The sequence below is a fragment of the Macaca nemestrina genome, chromosome X, assembly GCF_043159975.1.
Source record: "Macaca nemestrina isolate mMacNem1 chromosome X, mMacNem.hap1, whole genome shotgun sequence".
Taxonomy (NCBI): Eukaryota; Metazoa; Chordata; class Mammalia; order Primates; family Cercopithecidae; genus Macaca; species Macaca nemestrina.
Genome location: NC_092145.1, coordinates 80384988 through 80397381, shown reverse-complemented (window position 1 = coordinate 80397381; position 12394 = coordinate 80384988). Strand labels below are relative to the sequence as shown.

The window sequence follows — 12394 nt, the reverse complement described above, 5'->3', positions numbered from 1 at the left end:
GCTCACAGTAGTTTCTTATGAATGACTCTTCATATTTCTGTAGTATCAGTTGTAATGTCTTCTCTTTCATTTATGATTTTATTCATTTCAGTCTTCTCTCTTTCTTAGTCCAGCTAAAAGTTTGTCAGTTTTGCTTATCTTTTCAAAATACTTTTAGTCCAGCTAAAAGTTTGTCAATTTTCCTTGTCTTTTCAAAATTCTTTGCTTATATTTTCAAAATATATCCTTTCTGTTATTTTTCTAGTCTCTATTCATTTTTGTTCCTGCTCTGACCTTTATTCCCTTTCTGCCAGCTTTCAATTCAGGCTGGTCTTTTTTAGAGTTCCCTGAGGTATAATGTTAGTTTGGATTTTTAAGTCTTTTTTCTTTTTTGATGTAGGCATTTATTGCTATAAAGTCCCCTCTTAGAACTGCTTTTGCCGCATCCCATAAATTTGGCGTGTTGTTTCCACCTCTTTTGTCTGAAGATATTTTTTCGATTCCTTTTAATTTCTTCTTGACTCTTTTTTCAGGAGCATGTTGTTTAATTTCCACATATTTGTGAATTCTCCAATTTTTCTTCTGTTATTGATTTTGCAGATTCATACCATCATAGTTACTGGGATTCCTGGGGCAGGCCTGGATCCTGATTCTGCTGGACTGTCAGGGGTGGCCTCAAGCTTGGGTCTATGCATGCCAACCTGGTGCTGGAGTGGGGCTGGAGGCTAGGTCCACAAGTGTTGGCCTGGAGTCTGGGGCTGAAGAGGCTGACCAGGCATTGGTATGGGGGATGCCTGAAGTCTGGGCCCATGTGGGCCGGTCTGGTACTGGGCCAATCTGGAGTCTGGGTTGGGCCTGAAACTTGAGTCTCCAGGGGCTAGCCTGGACCCTGAGGCTACAGGAGTAGGCATGGTGCTTGTACCTTTTGGTTCCACACTAACACTGCAGTAAGCCTAAAGCCTGGGGCTTCAGGGGCCAGCCTGGTGCTAGAGTAGGCCTGGAGCCTGGGTCTGCAGATGCTGGCTTGGAGTCTGGAGATGTGGTGGCTAGCCTGGCACTGTGGCAGACTGGTTCCTAGGTTACTAAAGGCTAGCCTGGAGCTAGGGTCTAGAAGTGTTGGTCTGGTGCAGAGGAGGGCCTGGAAACTAGGTCCATGGGTATCTGTCTGGAGTCTGGGGCTATGGGGCCTGGCCTGGCAGTGGAGCAGGCCTAGAAACTGGGTACTTAAGGTCATGGCTGGGTCCTAGGGCTGTGGGTGCTGGCCTGGTGCCTGAGACTGCCAAGGTTATCCTGGAGCTGGGGCCTGGGTGTACTGGCCTGGAGGTTCCATCCATAAGTGCTGGCTTGAAGCCTGGGGGCATGACTCTTGGCTACACTCACCAGGAATTTAGTCAATTCAAGTTGGAATTGGAGGGGACAAGAAATGCTGGCAGCCTGACACTCCAGGTGAGATATAATAAGCCTTGACTGGGAGCTAGACACAGACCTTATACCCTTCATTAAAATGTTCTTAAAATGGATCATAGACCTAAGCGTAAAATGAAAAACTATAAAACCCCTGTAAAATAGCATAGGAGAAAATCTGGTTGACCTAGGGTTTAGCAATGACTTTTTAGATGCAATACCAAAAGTACAACCAATGCAAGAAAGAATAAATTGGACTTCATTAAAATTAAAAACTTCTACCCTGTGACACTGTAAAAAGAATGAGAAGATAAGCCACAGACTGAGATAAAATATTTGCAAAGGACATTCTGATAGAGAACTTTTATCCAAAATATACAAAGAACTCTTTAAACTCAACAAGAAAATAAACCTGATTTTTTTTATGTTTTAAATAAATTTTATTATCTATATTTAAGGTATACAACACAATATTAAATGAAACATATATATAGTAAAACTATAGTGGAACAAGGAACATATCCATCATCTCACATAGTTACTGATTATTCCCCCATTGGAAAGAGCAGGTATAATCTACTCATTTAGCAAAAATTCCTCAACACAATATACAATATGTATTAACTATAGTCCTCATGTTGTACATTTGATCTTTGATCTTTTCACTTGTTCATCCTGTATATTTACTACTTTGCATCCTGTGACCTACATCTTATTTCCTCCACCTTATCCTGACCTTGGTAATTACTGTTTTATTCTCTATCTCTATATATTTAACCTTTTTTTTCTTGATTCCACATATAAGTGAGATCACGCAGTATTTTTCTTTCTGTATCTGGCTTATTTCATTTAGCATAATGTCTTCTAGGTCTATCCATGTTTTGGCAAATGATAGGACTGCCTTCTTTTTAAAGGCTAAATAATATTCGAATTATCTATGTATTTATCTATCTATATCACAGTTTCTTTATCCATTTGCCCATTGATGAACACCTAGGTTGTGTCTGTATCTTGACTATTGTGAATTGTGCTGCAATAAATTTGAGAGTGCAGAGATAATCTCATTTCCTTTGGGGATATACCAGAAGAGGGATTGCTGGGTCACATGGTAGTTCTATTTTTAATTTACTTTGGAACCTCCATACTGTCTTCCATAACGGCTGCACCAATCTATAATACATTCCCACCAACAGTGTACAAGTGCTCCCTCTTCTCCACACCGTCACCAACACTTGTTAGCTCTTGTCTTTTTGATAATAGCTATCCTAACAGGTATGAGGTGGTATCTCAAAGTAGTTTTGATTTGCATTTTCCTGATGATTGGTGATACTGAGCACCACTTCATATACCTGTTGGTCATTTTCTGTCATCTTTGAAGAAATGTCTATTCAAGTCCTTTCCCCACTTTTTTACCAGGTTATATGTTGTCTTGCTATTGAGTTGTATGAGTTCTTCCTAAATCCTGAATATTAAACCCTTGTCTGATATATGGTTTGCAAATATTTTCTCCTTATCTGCACATTGCCTTTTCATTTTGTTGATTGTTTTTGTTCTGTGTAGAAGTTTTTTAGATTGATATAATTTCATTTATTTATTGTTGCTTTTGTAGTCTGAGGTTTTGGTGTGATATCCCAGAAAGCATTGCCAAAGCCAGTGTCAAGGAGCTTTTCCCTTATGTTTTCTTCTAGGAGATTTATGGCTTCAGGTCTTACATTCAGGTCTTTTATCCATTTTGGATTGATTTTTGTATATGGTGTAACATAAGAGTCTAATTTCACTCTTTTGCATGTGGAAATTCCAGCACCTATTTATTGAAGAGACTACCCTTTCTCACTTTGTCTTTTTGGTGCTCTGGTCAAAAATTCATTGACCATATATGTTTGGATTTATTTCTGGTTCTCTATTCTATTTCACTGTTATGTGTATCTCGCATGCCAATACTATACTGTTTTGATTACTCTTGTTTTGTAATATAAATTTAAATCAGGAAGTATGATGCCTCTAGGATTTTTTTTTTCTCAGAATTGCTTTGGTTATTTGGGATCTTTTGTGGATCCACAGAAATTGTATGATTGTTTTTTCTATTTCTGTGAAGAATGCTGATGAGATTTTGATAGGGATTGCATTGAATCTACATATTGCTTTAGGTAGTATAGACACTTTAACAACATTAATTCTTCCAATCTATGAGCATGGAATATCTTTTTATTTATTTGTGTCCTCTTCAATGTATTTCATCAATGTTTTGTGGTTTTCAGTGTGCAGGTTATACTGATGCACTTTCATCTTCTTGGTCAAATTTATTCTTAAGTGTTTTATGTTATCATAAATGGGATTGTTTTCTTGATTTCTCAGCTAGGTTGTTATTTGTGAATAAAATGGCCAAGGATTTTTGTATATTAATTTTATATCCTGCAACTTTACTGAATTCATTTACTAGATCTAATAGTTTTTTTTTGGTGGAGTCTTTGGAGTTTTCTACATAGGATCATATCATGTGCAAAGAGAGGTCATTTTACTTCTTCCTTTCCAATTTGGATATCTTTAATTTCTTTTTCTTGTCTAATTGCTCTTGATAGTATTTCCAGTACTATGTTGAATAGAAGTGGGGGGAGTGGGTAATAACTGATTTTTAAATGTACAAACATCTGAAAAGGACACCTCACCAAAGAAGATATACATATGGAAAACAGGCATATGAAAAGAAGCTCAAGGTGATATGAGTTGTCTTCCAAAAGGTAATGAAAAATGCATATTATGAAAAAATTATGGAGTCCAAATTTTTTATACCAAAATAAGCTCATACTAACTTGCTATAACATGCCTGAACAGGATCTAGTTTGAGGCACTAAAAAGATAAGACGTAAGTTTGAAAAGAGCACCTGTCAGAGCAACATAAATTCTACTAAAATTGAAGCAAAAACAAACATCAAATTTAGTGTGAAGCTTGGGTGGAAGAATGGTAAAATCATTGATGCTTTATGAGAAGCTTATGGGGATTATTCCCCAAAAGAAATCAGCAGTTTGCAAACGGATAACTCATTTTAAGAAGGGATGAGATGATGCTGAAGATGAAGCACATAGCAGCAAGCCTTCCATATCATTTTTTGAAAAAAATTTTGAAAAAAATTATGTCCATGCCCTAATTGAAGAAGACCAAGAATTAACAGCACAAACAATAGTCAACACCATAGATATCTAAATTGGCTTAGCTTACACTATTCTGACTGAAAAATTAAAGTTGAGCAAACTTCCCACTCAATGGGTACCAAAACTGTTGTGCCCAGATCAGCTGCAGACAAGAGCTGAGCTTTCAATGGAAATTTTAACAAGTAGGATCAAGATCCTGTAGCAATTTCTTGAAGAATTATAACAGGAGGCAAAACATGGCTTTACCAGTATGATCCTAAAGATAAAAGCACAATCAAAGCAATGGTTACCAAGAAGCATAAGTGGTCCAGTCAAAGCAAAAGTGGACTGGTCAAGAACAAAGGTCATGGCAATAGTTTTTTGGAATGTTTAAGGAATTTTTCTTGTTGGTTTTCTGGAGGGCCAAAGAACAATAACATCTGCTTATTATGAAAGTGTTTTGAGAAAGCCAAAGCTTTAGCAGAAAAACACCTGGGAAAGCTTCACTAGAGAGTCCTTCCCCATCACAATGCTCCTGCTCATTCTCCTCATCAAACAAGGGCAATTTTTTGAGAGCTTTGATGGGAAATCATTAGGCATTCATCCAACTTACAGTCCTGATTTGGCTCCTTCTGACTTCTTTTTGTTTCAAAATCTTAACAAATCTTTAAATTGCACATATTTTTCTTCAGTTCATAATGTAAAAAAGACTGCATTGACCTGATTAAAACCCTCAGTTCCTTAGGGATGAACCAAATGGCTGGTATCATTGCTTACAAAGTATCTTGAACTTGATGGAGCTTATGTTAAGAAGTTTATATTTTTTACTTTTACCTTTTAGTTCAATTTTTCCATGAATTTTTGAAGTCCTCTCATACATCATCAGGGAATTGCAAATTAAAACAACAATAAGATGCCACTATGCACCTGGAAGAATAGCCAAAATCTAGAACACTGACCACACCAAATGCTGTAGAGGATGTGAAGCATAAGGAACTCCCATTCACTGTTAGTGGAAATGCAAAATGATACAGTCACTTTGGAAGACAGTTTGCAATTTCCTACAAACCTAAACATAGAATTGCTATGCTATCTAGCAATTATATTCCTAGGTATTTAACCAAGTGAGTGGAAATTCATGATAACACAAAAACCTGCAAATGAATGTTCATAACAGCTTTATTAATATTGGCCAAAACTTGGAAGCAACCAAGATGTCCCTCAATAGGTGCACAGATAAACATTTTATGGCCCATGCATAAAATGAAACATTATTCATCAATAAAAGGAAATGAGGTATAAAGCCATGAAGAGACATGGGAGAAATTTAAATTCATATTGGTAAATGAGAGAAGCCAGTTTGTTAGTTTATTTTATGAATCAGGGTATGGTTTATTTTGGTGAACATTCCATGTGTACTTGCAAAAACTGAGAATTCTATCACTTTTGGTTATAGTGTTCTATAAGTGTCCATTAGGACAAGTTTATTCTAGTGTTGTTCAGATCTATCCTTATTAACTTTTTAGCTAATTTATTTCACTAAAATTAATTTTTAGCTAATTTTTTATTAATTATTAAGAGTAAAGCATTGAAATCCCAAATATAATTGTGGATTTGTCAATTTCCCCTTGCAGTTCTGTCAATTTTAACTTCCAGTATTGTTGTCTTTATCAGAGGGCAATTCGCCAAGCAGTGCCCTCTTTTTCTCTGATAATATTCCTTCTTCTGAAGTCCACTTTTGTTTATATTAATATTATCATAACAACATTTTTTGACTAGCATTTGCACAATATATTATCCCTTTCTTTTAATTTACAGTGAGTTACTGGTAGAAAGCATATATTTGGGTCTCTAGGAAGAATTGAATACTTTAATATCTTGTGACTATATAAGATTACTATTTTTTCTTGAGTAGGTTTTGATAATTTATATTTTGCTAGGAATTTGTCTATTTCCTCTAAACTTTCAAATCCTATTGGCATAAATTGTTAACACTGTCCCTTAATCTTTTTAATCTTTATGGTGTTTTTCAATATGTTCCCCCTTTTCTTTCATAATATTATTTCTATATACGTTTCTTTTTGTCTTGATGTATCTGCCAAATGTTTGTCTATTTTATTACAAAACTAAAATAATCAAAACAATCTGATACTGGCATAAAGATAAACATTTAGACCAATAGAATAGAATTAAGACTGCAGAAATAAACTCATACATATATCTTCAATTGAGTTTCTCCAAGGGTGTTAGGACCATATACCATCAGAAAATAATATTTTTCAACAAATCACTTTGGGTCAATTGCACAGACACATGCAAAACAATGAAGCTGAACTCCTAGCACACACCATATTGAAAATTAACTTCAACTGATTACAGACCTGAATACAAGAGCTAAAACTAAAAATTATAGAAGAAAAAATAAGAGTAACTCTTCATGATCTTTAATTTAACAATGAATTCTCAATAATGATACCAAAACACAAGCAATAAAAAATAAAGTAAAAAGACAAAAGACAACCCACAAAATGGTAGAAAATATGTGCAAATTACATATCTAATAAGGATCTGTTATCCAGATTATAACTCTTACAACCTAACAACAAAAAGACAATAACTCATTTAGAAACTGCCAAAGACTTGAATAGACATTTCTTTAAAGAAGATATACTAATGGCCAAGAAGCACATGAAAAGATGTTCAATATGACTAACCATTTAGGGAAATGCAAAATAAAATCACAATGAGATACCACTTTACACCTACTAGGATGGCTATAATCAAAAAGAAAAACAGAAAATAATAAAGGGTTCTCAGGATGTGGAGAAATTTGTAACTTCATACATTGCTAGTAGGAATATACAATGGCACAGCCACCATGGAGAACAGTTGGGAAGTTCCTCAAAAAGTTGAACAGAATTACAATATGACCCAGCAATTCCATTCCTGGATATATACTAAAGAAAAATAAAAACTTGTGTCCACTAAAACCTTGTACACAAATATTCACAGCAATATTATTCATAATAGCTAAAATAAGTAGAAACAACCAATGGATAAATGGATAAACAAAATATGGTATAAATTAAATATTTTTCTCCATGAAAATGAATGAAGGCTGGGCATGGTGGCTCACACCTGTAATCCCAGCACTTTGGGAGGCTGAGGGCGGATCACCTGAGGTCAGGAGTTTGAGACCAGCCTGGCCAACAAGGTGAAACTCTGTCTCTACTAAAAATACAAAAAAATTAGCCGGACATGGTGCCGGGCACCTGTAATCCTGGCTACTTGGGAAGCCAAGGCAGAAGAATCACTTGAACCCAGGAAGCAGAGGTTGCAGTGAGCTGAGACTGCACCACTGCATTCCAGCCTGGGCAACAAGAATGGAACTCCATCTCAAAAAAAAAAAAAAAAAAAAAAATGAAGTCCTGATACATGCTGTAAGAATTACCCTACAAAACATCCTAAGTGAAAGAAACCCATGATAAAAGGCATCTATTGTATTATTCCATTTACATGAATTATCCAGAACAGGGGAATCCATAGAAACAGAATACAAATCAGTGGTTGACAGGGATGGGGGAAAGTAGGGGTGACTGCTTAATGAATGCAGGATTTATTTTGGGGGCGATAGCAATGTTCTGGAACTAGGTAGTGGTAATGCCTGCACAACATTATGAATTTTCTGTTGGTAGGACAGCGGTAGAGGCCATGGGTCGTGGCAATCTTCTCACGTCAGTCAGCTGAGGCATCATCATCCTGTCCTTAATGGCCTTAGCAGGTCCAGGGGCTATGTGGTTTCCAATCCACGTGCAGGTGACAGTGTTGCGGGCATAGGGCCAGGGGCCAAAAATCAAGGACTTGAAGGTACAAGCAACGTGTACTCGTTGATTCAGGTGGGTAAGTAGAAGTATGCCACCTCAGTGTCAGAGGAGGAGGCCACCTTTGAGCTGCTGCTGCTACTGTACTTGGGCTTCACCGAGGTGTACCTGCAGAAGCTGCACCCAGACTAGGGGAGCAGGAAGATGCAGTGGTATATCTTGAAATCCAAACCAGGAGAGAAGGATAAAGAGGAGAAATTGAGGTTGACATCCAGTTTATGAGAAACAACATGACTGCCAGCATGTTTTGCCTTTTCATCAAAGACAAGCCTCGGAATCCATTTGGAAAACTTAAAGACAAGATCAAGGGGAATAATACAGAGAGTGCATCAGATGCTGCCTCCACCATTCCTGATCCATTATTGCCCTGCCGACTTCAAAGCTAAAGTGCTGCTTCAACTGGGAGACTTTCAGTCCCGGTGGGACAATGACAACAATGAGAGGGACTCCTCTTCAGCTTCAGATGTCATGTCTCACAAGACAATAGCAGGTACATATCTTAAGCAGCTAAACGAAATCAACATCACCCTTCCCAAAATGGAAGGACTTTCCTTTCTTGGGGGTCTTCGGTCTACGAATGAAGTCCTTTCCCACTCTAATGTCTGTATCAATGGGAACCATGTTTAACTGGAGCAGTCAGAAGCCAAGGGTGAGAACAAGTATAGCAGTCCTTCTTCCTACCTGAAGCCCCAGGGCTTCAGGAAGAAGCGTTTGTTCTTATCTACCAAAAACCTGGCTGCTCAGTCTTGAAAGTAACCTGGGGAAGGAAGTGGGATGTCTCATGACAGGTGGCTCTTTGAGTCTTCCACCAAGAACTCTCTGAAGTCCATGTCTCTACCATCCTACTGACCACTGTTCTGTGGAGACATTAGAGAAAACACGGCTCCAGCAAACTTGGAAGCTGCAAAAGAAACCAAAGAGAGCAAGAAGCAGAATAACGTCTTCTTTGCTTTCTCGGGTGACAGGGAAGAAGGATATGGCTAAGAACAGTGAAGGTGAAAACCCTCTTACCATCCTGGGGAAGAAGGAAGGCATGCTTACGGAGGTCAAGCCGGGTAGGATGATTCAGGGCCTGTTGAAGACCTTACGAGAAGACTGGAGAAAGATACTGCAGCTATTGTCTCCAGAAGGGGTAACTCTCTGAACCCCTTTGAAGATGCGCAGATCACAGAACCAAAAGCTGACCAAGAATCCAAGTCTGAACAGAATCACCAATTCTGTGATGGCTCCAAAAACCAGAGCAGTCAAACCTTGACTTCATCCTGAAGTCAGTGAACACAATGGCCACCAAGATCGCTATCTCTAGCTTGGGAACTGTCACCATCATCAGGGAGAACTTGATCAACAAGACCATGATGAAGAAAAACAACCCCTTGGATTCTGCTTTTGCGTATGCACAGCTAACCCAGAATGAGCTGATCCAGCTGCTCCTCAAACAGAAGAAAACAATAATAAGCAAGAAGGATTTCCAGGATCCTAAGCTGGAAGACTACACTGACAACCTGACAATCAGTCATGGAAGAAACCCCCACGCTCCACATCCAGGCTCACGTTAGCAAAAAAAGCAGGAAAGATGTAAATCACCAGAATAAAACATGGGCATGTTTCCGTGAGTTTGTTTCCACCTGTTCTTGAGGTTAAGGACTCGCTATGCCTCATAACCAGGTAGCAGGTTCCGAATCATCATCTCCCTCACATGTTATCTGGCAAGAGTCAATTTTACCAATTGAAGCCAGGTTAATAATTACAGTGAATCTTTTACTATGGGTCCCCAAGACTTTATTTTTAAATGCCACTTTGCCTTTAACTAGATTGTAAATATTTTATGGCCACCAGAGACGTGATCATAAGTTCTGATCCTGAGCCAGAGATTCAGATGGCACAGGAGGTATTAATGTGTTTCAACACTGGGGTTTTCTTTCACGTTGAGATTTTTTTTTAATATATATCCTCCAGCTATTAAAGCTTACCTGAGAAAGCTTTAAATAAGAAAAGGACAATAGGCCGGGCGCAGTGGCTCAAGCCTGTAATCCCAGCACTTTGGGAGGCCGAGACGGGTGGATCACGAGGTCAGGAGATCGAGACCATCCTGGCTAACACAGTGAAACCCCCTCTCTACTAAAAAATACAAAAAAAACTAGCTGGGCGAGGTGGTGGGCGCCTGTAGTCCCAGCTACTCGGGAGGCTGAGGCAGGAGAATAGCGTGAACCCGGAAGGCGGAGCTTGCAGTGAGCTGAGATCTGGCCACTGCAGTCCAGCCTGGGCGACAGAGCGAGACTCCGTCTCAAAAAAAAAAAAAAGGACCATGCAATTGCTGCTGTTACATACATGTACTTTCTCATGAGTAGCACAGGTGTGGCTTTTGGCTGCAGATGCTAAATTTTTGATACCATGTAAATGTACCCAGCTTCTCAGACTTGGGTCCTGTTTTTAATTTTTTTTTATGGGAGCCAAAATGTTTAGAGAAAGCCTCTGGGTGTGCCTTTCAGATTTTGAACAAGCTGCCTTGTCTAAACATCAACTTCTACTACTCTCTAGCCTTAAAATGTGCTCTATTTAGATCCACAGGGCCCTTCTACTGGAGATAAGAAAAATAGAATACAGAAATTAAGAGAATCACTTTTTACTCAATTAGGGGAAGTTGGTCAAAGCCCTCCTCTTGCGACAGCAGGTTTTTCAGTGCCTTTATAGGGGATTGGGTGATGAAAGCACTCATGAAAACAGTTCACTCAGGTATGGAATGTCAGAATTCCTTTGGCCATTTTCTCCTGAGTCTTTGCTAGATCCCCTGGTTTCTTTGGCAGCACTTCCTGGATGGAGGACAGGGTCCACGAACTTCTCAAGACATTGAGTCTTGAGACACAAGAAACCACAGACTTCGACCCTGAAGGGCCTATGTCCATATGTCTGTCCTTTGAATACTTCCTGTTCCTGCCTAAAAGGAAAGCCAAATTGTTTCTAGGATACTGGGGAAGTTGTAGTGAGGGGCTTAATGCAGTTAATAGAATCTAAAGCCAGTAGAAAACCAAAATGCCTCAGTCTCAAATATAAAAAATGTTTCTTTTTTATTTTCCATAATGAATAGACTCACAGGCATTTTACCCCCTTGTTATAAAATTGTGAAGAGAAAGAAGATGACACATTTTTGGACTGCTGTATTTTGTGTATTTATTTTTGAGACAGAGTCTTGCTCTCCTCGCCCAGGCTGGAGTGCAGTGGCACGATCACAGCTCACTGTAGCTTTGGCCTGCCGGGCTCAGGCGATCCTCCTACCTCAGCCCTTCAGGTACCTGGAACCACAAGTATATGCCACCATGCCCAGCTTTTTACATTTATTTTTGTAGAGATGGGGGTCTCCCTATTTTGCTCAGGCTGGTCTTGAACTCCTGGGTTCAAGCAGTCCTCTCACCTCGGCTTCTCAAAATGCTGAGATTATAGGCATGAGCCACCACATGCAGCCAATTGTTATGTTTTTAAAACTAGATTTATAGACATATTTTTAAAAAACTAGGGCACTTTTCCCCTTAACTAAAAAGCACTAGTTCAGTTCTTCAGGTAATTTCATTGGAACTCACCTAAGATTGGAATTGGAATGTTTCCGTGTTGCTCATTTTTTCTACAGGTTATGATAGAATCTCATTAAATCTTGACATCTCTCCCAGGGGAAGAATATCACAGGCCAGTGGTGTGAATGGGTTATGAGATGATAGCATTAACTAAATCAGTAATCTCTTTTATGTATGTTCTTGTTGTATTGCGGTTAAGAGGCAAGATGATTGGCAGCAGAATTCTTCAGGATTTTGTTTGCTGTGGTATGGATTATATTGGAGCACCTTAATCTGAAGGATGAAACTGTAACTTGATTTATCTAATTAGCTTTTATTTTTTTATTTTATTTATTTATTTATTTATTTATTTTTTTGAGACAGAGTCTCGCTCTGTCGCCCAGGCTGGAGTGCAGTGGTGCAATCTCGGCTCACTGCAAGCTCCGCCTCCCGGGT

General features: G+C 38.7%; 2 pseudogenes; both read left to right on the top strand.

Annotated features, from left to right (window-relative positions):
- Positions 1 to 8420, top strand: part of LOC105496945 (rab11 family-interacting protein 1-like) — a 16112-nt pseudogene extending 7692 nt beyond the window's left edge.
- Positions 8421 to 8611: 191 nt separating this feature from the next.
- On the top strand, positions 8612 to 10028 carry LOC139360676 (rab11 family-interacting protein 1 pseudogene; annotated as a pseudogene).
- Positions 10029 to 12394: the final 2366 nt, after the last annotated feature.